At 37.3% G+C, this 9,307-nt stretch overlaps 1 long non-coding RNA gene across 1 annotated transcript in view; it reads right to left on the bottom strand.

Moving 5' to 3' along the window:
• Positions 1–269: 269 nt before the first annotated feature.
• Positions 270–9,307, bottom strand: part of LOC106726027 — a 16,373-nt gene continuing 7,335 nt past the window's right edge. Inside the window, exons 2-4 of the long non-coding RNA XR_001362042.1 lie at positions 7,303–7,307; positions 1,948–1,951; positions 270–281 (exon numbers count right to left, since the gene is read on the bottom strand). This is a non-coding gene — a long non-coding RNA (uncharacterized LOC106726027). The remainder of the gene's footprint in view (positions 282–1,947; positions 1,952–7,302; positions 7,308–9,307) is intronic.

Genomic DNA, 9,307 nt, shown 5'->3' with positions numbered 1-9,307 from the left:
ATAGACCCAAAATAAGAAAAGGAAAAAAAAAATATATGAGAAAGCAGGAGACAAAGAAAAAAATGAGTAGGAAAATGGGAGAGATAAATTAGATATATGAACAAAACAGTAGAGATTAAAATAATAACAGATCAATGAAGCAGAGAGATGAAGATAAATGAAAAAAAAGAAAGGGAAGAATAAAAAAGGAGAGAATACAGTGAAACAGCATTTGTCTCAGCAGAGTTTAGTGCCTCATGGGAGCTCCATTTGGATCCTGCTTTTCTGATGACTGTGGCTGACTGTTCCGTCTGCCAATTCTGGGTTTCCCATGAGGTACATGGGTGCTAACCACTGTCAGAAACTATCCTCCTTTGGTTTTCAGCAACCTGCTTGAAGCTCCAAGTGATCAACAGTTTGTGGCTGTCTCCACAGGACTTGACTGCATGTGGGAGGGGCCCAGCTGCCCTCTAAACATAGGGCCCTGGGCTGGGTCAGTAAGCTTCCCCAGGTTCCCTGGGCTCTGCCTGGAGGTCTTCACTTGCCAGCCAGCTGTCAATCTTAATCACTCAAAAGTCTGTTTCTGAAAGGGCTTTAGATAGAATCTGGAGTCTAGACCTGTGTGTCTCCATGAGGGGGAGATGCTGTTCAGATTTCAGGGAAAGTGGTGGGTGAGTTTCCCTTCCCTGAGCTACTCCTCTGTGAGTGGCCCAGAATAGTACTCTGCCCTCGACTGGGTGGAGATCCTCATATGCAGTCTAGTGGGATCAGTTGGAAACCTGGAGTTTCTATCAGCTCTCCTGGTACAAGGGAGGCACTAGCCAGGTTCCCAGGATAGTGGGGCAGGACAGCCCCACCCCCAACTCAGACTCTCCCTGAGACTGATCAAATGGGCAGGCTTGGCCTCTATGGCTGAATCCTTTGCAAAGGTCAAGATGCAGGGTGGGCAGGCAGGGCTCCTGAGGGTGTGGTGGTCTGTATTACTTAGGGCAGGGTTTTCTCCTTTTCCTGAGCTGTGGCTTCTGGGAGTGGCTAGCTCCTCTCAGGAAAAATGAGCATTTCAGTGTGGAGGTATACGGCTGAACCCAGGACTCCCAGCTGCTGCTTTTCCACATCTTCCTCCAATGCTTCCCACCCCAGCCTCTCCTTAGGCACCTCGAGCCCACACAGACTTCCCTACACCAAAGCCTCAGGTGAGTAGCTGCAAATGAAACTCCTGTGTCCTGGGTTAAAATAAACCACACAAAACAAAAACCAGAAACTGAGGTTTTCTCTCCAACCAGCTCCAGTCTACTGGCTCCAGACTACCTGGTGGCAAACAACCCTGTCATGTTTCATGGCTGGATGTAATGTGCGCTGCTGGTCTCAGCTCTGGTTTCATATCTCACAGATGAATATGGTGCCCAGCCTGGGTTCTAGGCCTCAAACTTCTGAAGGAAAAGATCTTCCTGTAGCCAAGAGTTCCCTCCTCACTCTGGGCCTGACGCCTGTGAGGAGGTCAGCCCCTCTCACCGCCTCACCCTTCTTACCAGCCTCCAGGGAGTTTCTCTCCTTCCTGGACATAAGTCTCTTCCTCTTCTGGACCTCACTTGGTAATCCTAGCTCTTTTCTTTGCCCTTGAGCACTCCCTGTATTTGGAAAGGCATACTATGAGACATGGCACTGATCTTCCAGGTTTTATCATTTAATATTTACATCTAATATTGTAAATTCCATGCCTCAAGTAGAAAATATCTTTAAAGATAAACGTATCCCTATGTTCATTGCAACATTATTCATGGTAGCCAAGACATGGAAATAACGTGTCTTACGATGGATAATTGGATAAAGAAGATGTGGTACATATATACAATGGAATACTATTCAGCCATAAGGAAGAATGAAATACTGCCATTTGCAACAACATGGATGAATCTTGAGAGTATTATACTAAGCAAAATAAATCAAATGGAAAAGGATAAAAACAACATGACTTCATTCATCTGTGAGATATGAAACAGAAAGCAGTAATCAAACAAGCAAAACAAACTCATGGACACAGACAATAGTATGGTGGTTTCCTGAGAACAGAGGGACAAACATGGTAACAGAAAGAGACTCGACTTTGGGTAGTGATTATACAATGCAATATACAGACAATATATTATAGGATGTATACTTGAAACTTATATAATATTATTAACCAATATCACCCTAATAAATGTAACTTAAATTTCATAATTAAATGTTGGAAAATATTAAAAAATAAAATATTAAAAAATATTAAAAAAGGAAAATGTTAAAATATTTAGAATATAGATATACAGAACAAGGAAATTCTTAGGAAAAGTTGGTTGAGAATCATTTTAAGTCTCAAAGACAAAAATGACATCTATAGCTTAGAAATATACCATTTGAATAATAAGTAGTTGGTGACAATAAAAAAAGTAGTAGACAAGTTGGTGGCAGTAATATTAACATTTACAAACACCTTAATAAATTATATTTAGTCAATCAGGTTAGTTCTGGTACTTAATTCATAATTCATTGATTAATTCCTTCTTCTACCATTTTTATACCATCAATTCGTACTAAATAATGTTATATATTGTAGTATATGTGTTAATATTATTAAATATGCATTTGGATATGAATTTGAAAACCTTACTACATTATATTGATTATAGTTGAAGTCTAGAAGCAATATGTAAAATAATTCTAACACTTATGCCCAAAATATTTTTTGTCTTTTTATCTGCTAAGTTCCAATATCTTGTTACTGTTAAAATTATTTTTGTGTTAAAAATCCAAACACTTTCAATCAATATTTATTTTTATACATTTTTAACTACGCTTAGTAAAAACAAAGCAAAAATTTCCAGGTCCAAATTTCAAAGGATGAAAAGAAAGAATTTAAAATGCTTTCATATATATTGAGATTGTCCTACTATTCCTTAAAAGCCTTTCAATCACCTCTTGGATGTTTCTTCCCTAATATCTCAGAGAATTAACAACACAATGTAATCTAGGTTTGAATTTGGGTTCCTCCTGTGTTTAAGATATTTATGTTTGAGCTTTCCCTCACAGACAAGCCACTTAAAGAGTCACTGTTACTTTGAGGTTTTATCTATGAGATTTGTGTCTTTGGGGCTCATTAAGGACATTTACAAAGATTACAATGTCAATAGCACCTAATTTCTGGACTGTGAGAAAGGTCTTCTTGAGTACATAAAATCTGTGGCTGTGCACAGTACACAATGGGCAGCTCAGATCCCAAATTTTATCACACTTAAGTAGCAAACAAATTAATAATGTTACCTGGGCTCTTTCGGGATAATTACGACTGAGTAAAAAACTGCTTTGAAATTTTGCAGATAGTATTGTACCTCATTTTTTATTCCCTGTGATTAACAAAGATTTATTTATCGCTTTATCTCTTTTTCTATGTTGCATGACTCTCTGTTGTTCCCTTTAAAGATTTTTGAATTAAAACTTGCAACATACAAAGTTATTTTCAATCTGCTTAGGAAAGATATATTACCTGATAAAATGTTATTGTAAAATATATGTTTTATTTCACTTTTTGCATAGCTACTATATATATTAACACTAATGGTGGATTTTATTTTTATAGCTGTCTGGTAGAAAATTAGTTACTGAAAAACTAACAGAGAGAGTAGCTCTTTTAAATCATTAATCTACTGCTTAGGTCAAAACACAGACTTTATTTTGGGGACCGGGGATTCTATCATCAATAGCTTGGGGGGAAAGGTAAGGGGTTAGCTAGGCACATCACGTATTATCTCACTTAATCCTCATCACAAAGCTGGGGTGAGGTCACCATCTCCTTTTTATGTAGCAGAGAAAATTGAGCTGAAGTCACCCAGTGAGTGACTGGAACTGAGATGAGAACCCAAACTGTCCACTGCCGAAGCCTTCCTGTTACATCACATTTCCCACCGCGTTGCTGCAAAGGGGACCACAAGGCACGCAGGAGCCTTGGGGTAAGTCAGTATAACTGACTGAGTGATGAGCTTGGGCTCTGGGGCTGCCCTGTCTGGATTTGAATTCAAGCTGCTCCACTTACTTGTGGTGTAACCCTGGCAGCTTACTAAACCCCTTTTTATCCAGTTGTCTCCTTTCTAAATTGGGGGAAAGCAAGAGTACCAACCTCTTAGAGGGTTGAAGTTACAGCCTGAAAGACATTTAGAATAGGACCTACACTCACTAAAAGTATCTTGTGAAGCCCTGGCTGGGTAGCTCATTTAATTAGAGAATCGTCCCAACATGCCAAGGTTTTGGGCTCGATCCCGGTAAGGGTGCATACGGGAGGCAACCAATCAATGTTTTCCTCTCTCTAAACATCAATAAAAACTTATCCTTTGGGTGAGGATTAAAAAAAAATAGAATACAATATTGATATTCTATTTACATATTCTAAAAATGGAACTTAATACAATAGTGACTTTAAAGAACTCAATTTGGCTTCTGTTACAAGATGGGTTATAGTAAACCATGCCCCTCCCCACTGCCTTGTAATAGAATGTAATGAAGATTTGTCTATAAGTCAGATACATACTAACCACATAACTAAATACCTCTTTAATAATGTATTTATGAATTAGTGCTTGAAAACAGCAATAATGTATTAAACTATTTCCTAGGGGCCTAAAGAGGGTACTCAATCTTCCAAAATATCTGAGAGCCTGCCAGTGACTTGTGTAGTGAAGATAACTTGGTTCTTTGAATGCCTAGTGTGACTACCATTCAGTAGTCATAACCACTAAAAGCTGTGCTTTCTAATGAAAAGATTCATTTCTCCCCAAATTAGTAAATGTATGATTCATTTATTCCCCAAGTTGGCAAATTTGTAATAAAAATGCCCCCTGGAATTCATTTATTTGTTTATATTTATTAAGAACAAAAAATTCATTTCTAGTACACTTTGGATTAACTGGAACCCAATTAACCAGAAACTTTTTTAACAGGGCTATTTCCTCTAATTTCAGAGGGAAAACCAAGACCTGTCAAAGTTGTGTGTGAGATTTGGTAGAAAGAAATGCCAGGGTTATGTTCAGAGGCCGTTGGTATGAACATTGTCACCTATGCCTTCTATGCAATGCGGATTCATATTCAGAATGATGAGCTCTGTGGCATACTGCAAAGTTATGGATCATAGAAAATATTTACATTCAGTTTAATTAGTAAGGCAAAAAAGTGGACAAATGAATTTTAGGAGGGTTTTGAGTAGACCAGCTGGAAATAAGTCCACATTTTGCATTTGCAGGACTGAGAAAAGGGAGTGATATTTGTTTCAGCTATCGATTTGTACTACTTCAAATGGACCTTTGAAAAATGGTTTGCTTGGCTGAAGAAAATCAATTTTGGATGCGAACTCCTCAATTGAGATTTTTGTGGGATGAACTGCTGCATTTAATTAAATTTTGTAATTAAAACTTCAGGCCAACCACAGAAATTTACTGTATGATTGGAATTTCTGATAACTCAACAGATCTAATAATTAATTCACATGCCAATACCTTTAAAAGGTAGTAGTCATGCACTATAGAGTCCATCTGAGCCTTAGTGTAATTTAAATGCCAGCCCAAGAGGCAACCAGTGATTGCTGAAAGAGTCCTATGTAGTCAGAGCAGGCACCTCTGGAACAGATACTGCCGATACAATATAAGCACTACAGAAATAGCCTCTCCATTGCGTGGAGGCCCAGAATTAATCTCTAGCAGAGGTTTCTCTCTGCTAAAAAATAATTTAGCTTACAAAAAGTAGAAGATTTTAAAATTGGTGTCCAGGATTTAAACTCATATCACACACTTCTACCTTATATAAAGATTTACTATTAAAGCCCAGCTGGCATGGCTCAGTGGTTGAGTGTCAACCTATGAACCAGGAGGTCATGGTTCCATTCTCAGTCAGGGCACATGCCCAGGTTTCCGGCTCCATCCCCAGCCTTGGGTCATGCAGGAGGCAGCTGGTCAATGATTCTCTCGCATCACTGATGTTTCTATTTCTCTTTCCCTCTCCCTTCCTCTCTGAAATCAATAAAAATATATTTAAAATAATAATTATTTGTATTCAGACTAATAATGCCATATTTTGTTAACCTAACTTGTTTAATAGAGCGTACTAATACCTTTAAATGATGAATTTCTTTAATTTTACTTAATCACCCTGCCACTCAACACCCTCAGCTGGACTGCTTATAACATAGACAATTAAGGAAAGATGTAATACTTAGGGTTTGTATTTTGGTTTCCAAGTTTAAATAAAAGGAAGTATGATTGTATCCTCAAAGACCTATATAAAGTTATGGACAAAACATACTTCCATTTTCAAAAAACTCCAATTTGAAGCCCTGTAAGGACTGAGCAGAGATAAAGTATGCTAGAAATAGTCATATATATTTTTTTAATTATTAAGTTGGAAAAATAGAAATTTAACAAGATTATTAGGTAGTTGGGCAGTTAACTAATAAAAAAGAAACAGGATTCAATTGAGACAGTTTCTAGTTTTGAAATATGACAATCCATTTTCAAGTAAGAGCAACAATATTCAGAAATACATACTAGCATTTTTCATTCAACATATCTATGTATTAGTTTTATAAATTATCTGAAAAAAGTCATACATTCACCGAGAATACCAAACACCTCAAGTTAACAAAGAAAAGCAATGTTATTCTAAACTAAGTACCCATTCATTCTATGTGTGAAACTTTTTTCCAACAATAAAGATTTTTACCTTTTGGTGATCTCGAAAAGGATCTCTGATCATTGCCTATGTTTTCTATCTGAAGAATATTAAACCAAAAAGTTTCATTATTGCAGCTGAATATTGAATGATTAAATGTTTAATAGGGGAAAAATAATATACCTACCGAAGAAGGATTATCACTTCCAGAAGATATAGAATCTGTTACCAAGTTCGTTTTAGAATGCACAAATAAAGGTTTTAATTTCTGAAAGACACAAAGGCATGTACTATGTTGAAATAATTATCAAATAAAATGAATGTAGAATGTTCTTCAGCTCCTAGTTAACCAAGAGATGAAAACTATGTTCCTAACTTATTTGCTCAAATTATGGGTGAGAAAACCCTTTATTTTAAACCCATAGAATAAACCTTTTCCTTATTCAGGCTACTTTGAGAGAAAAATTCAAGAAAATATTTAAAAACCCCAAAATAATTAAAAACAGACAAATTGATAGGGGTTGGGATTTGTTGTTTAATGGGCACAGAGTTTCAGTTTTATAAGCAAGAAGGGGTTCTGGGGATCTGTTCTACAACAATATGAAAGTTTTGAAATTACTGAACTGTACACTGAACAATGGCTAAGATGACAAATTTTATTTTATGTGCATTTTACTACAATTTTTTAAAAGTCTTAAATAGTCTCTTTACAGATGAATATCCAAGAATGGCCAATAAGCACATGAAAAGATGCCCAACAACATTAATTATCAGGGAAATACAAGTTAAAACTTCAGTGAGATAGTATTTTAGCATGGCTAAAATTTAAAAACTGACAATATCAAGTTGGTACCAATGTGGAGCAAAAGAAACTCTCAAACATTGCTGGTGGGAGAGTAAAATGATACAATCGCTTTGGAATATTGCAATTTCTTATAAATATACACACTCTTATGTCCCAGCCTGAGAGTTACAAAAACATATTTCCCCAAATGACTTGTACAAGAATGTTTATAGAAACTCCCCCTACTCCCCAAAATAGCCATTAACTGGAAACAGCCCAGGTGCCCATCAAGAAGAGAATGGAAAAACTAAGTATGGTTTATTCCAGGGGTCCTCAAACTACGGCCCACGGGCCACATGCAAATACAAATATTTTATTTGTTCCCGTTTTGTTTTTTTACTTCAAAATAAGATATGTGCAGTGTGCATAGGAATTTGTTCATAGGGTTTTTTTTAAACTATAGTCCGGCCCTCCAATGGTCTGAGGGACAGTGAACTGGCCCCCTGTTTAAAAAGTTTGAGGACCCCTGGTTTATTAACTCAGTAGAATACTATTCAGCATTACAAAGAAACACACAATAGCATGGATGAATCTTAAAAGCACTGTATGAATAAAAAAAGATATAAAAGAATACACACTGTATATTATATCTATATATATACATTTTATGAACAGGCAAAACCAACCTGTAGTGATAGAAAACAGAACAATGTTTGTTTGGCATGAGAATCTGGGTGAGCTACTGTCTGGAAAGGGACATGAGGAGATTTTAGGGATGATTGAAATGTTCTATGCTTTCATTTGAGTGATGGCTATCCAGGTCATAAGTCTTCAAAATGTTATATTTGTGTATTTTATTATATAAAAATATACCTCAATATTAAGAAAACACTAAACCTTCTCTTCCATAGCATTTATTCAAATATGTAATTTAAAGTTTGATGTTTCTTTATTAATGTCTATCTTTTCTACACTGTAGGTTATTTTAACCTCTGTCGGTAAAACAATTTATAAGACCGACCAGGCAGTGATCTCATGGAATATATAGTCTATAAAGGAAGGAACCATATTTGCATGTATACTACCTTGTTCCCAACACAGAGCATGGCGCTTGGTACATATTTATACTCAATAAATATCTGTGGAGTGGATGAGTGACTAAAGTGTAGGGAACCAAGGGAAAATGTTAGTGTACCCCAAACTCATTCATCACTCTCTATCCCTCTCTTCTTTATTTTTCTTAAATACTAAAGGCCTGGTGCATGAATTCCTGCATGGGTGGGGTCCAGCCTGCCTGCCCCAATTGAGGCCAATCGGGGCCGGGCCTGACACAGGAGGTTGGCCTGCCAGCTCTTCCCCCCGTTGGGGGAAGGGGAAAGGCCAATTGGGGGTGGGACCAGCTGGGGGGAGGGGCCGTGGGAGGTTGGAGGGGGTAACAGTGGTCCTGATCAGGTCCTTTGGCCGCCGCAGTGCGTGTCATAGCGACCGGGTCATTCTGGTCATTTCGGTTGTTCTGGTGTTTTGGTTGCTTGTCTTTTATATATATACTAGTAGCCCGGTGCATGAAATTCATGCACACTAAAAGGGAATTTATTGCCCTAACTGGTTTGGCTCAGTGGATAGAACATCAGCATGTGGACTCAAGGGTCCCAGTTTCGATTCCGGTCAAGGGCATGTACCTTGGTTGCGGGCACATCCCCAGTGGGGAGTGTGCAGGAGGTAGCTGATTGATGTTTCCCTCTCATCAATGTTTCTAACTTTCTATCCCTCTCCCTTCCTCTCTGTAAAAAATCAATAAAATATATATATATTTTTTAAAAAGGGAATTAATTAGCGGAGATATTTTAATATTGCTAT

The sequence above is a fragment of the Myotis brandtii genome, unplaced genomic scaffold (genome assembly GCF_000412655.1).
Source record: "Myotis brandtii unplaced genomic scaffold, ASM41265v1 scaffold215, whole genome shotgun sequence".
NCBI lineage: Eukaryota > Metazoa > Chordata > Mammalia > Chiroptera > Vespertilionidae > Myotis > Myotis brandtii.
This window is presented reverse-complemented; position numbering and strand designations above follow the sequence as displayed.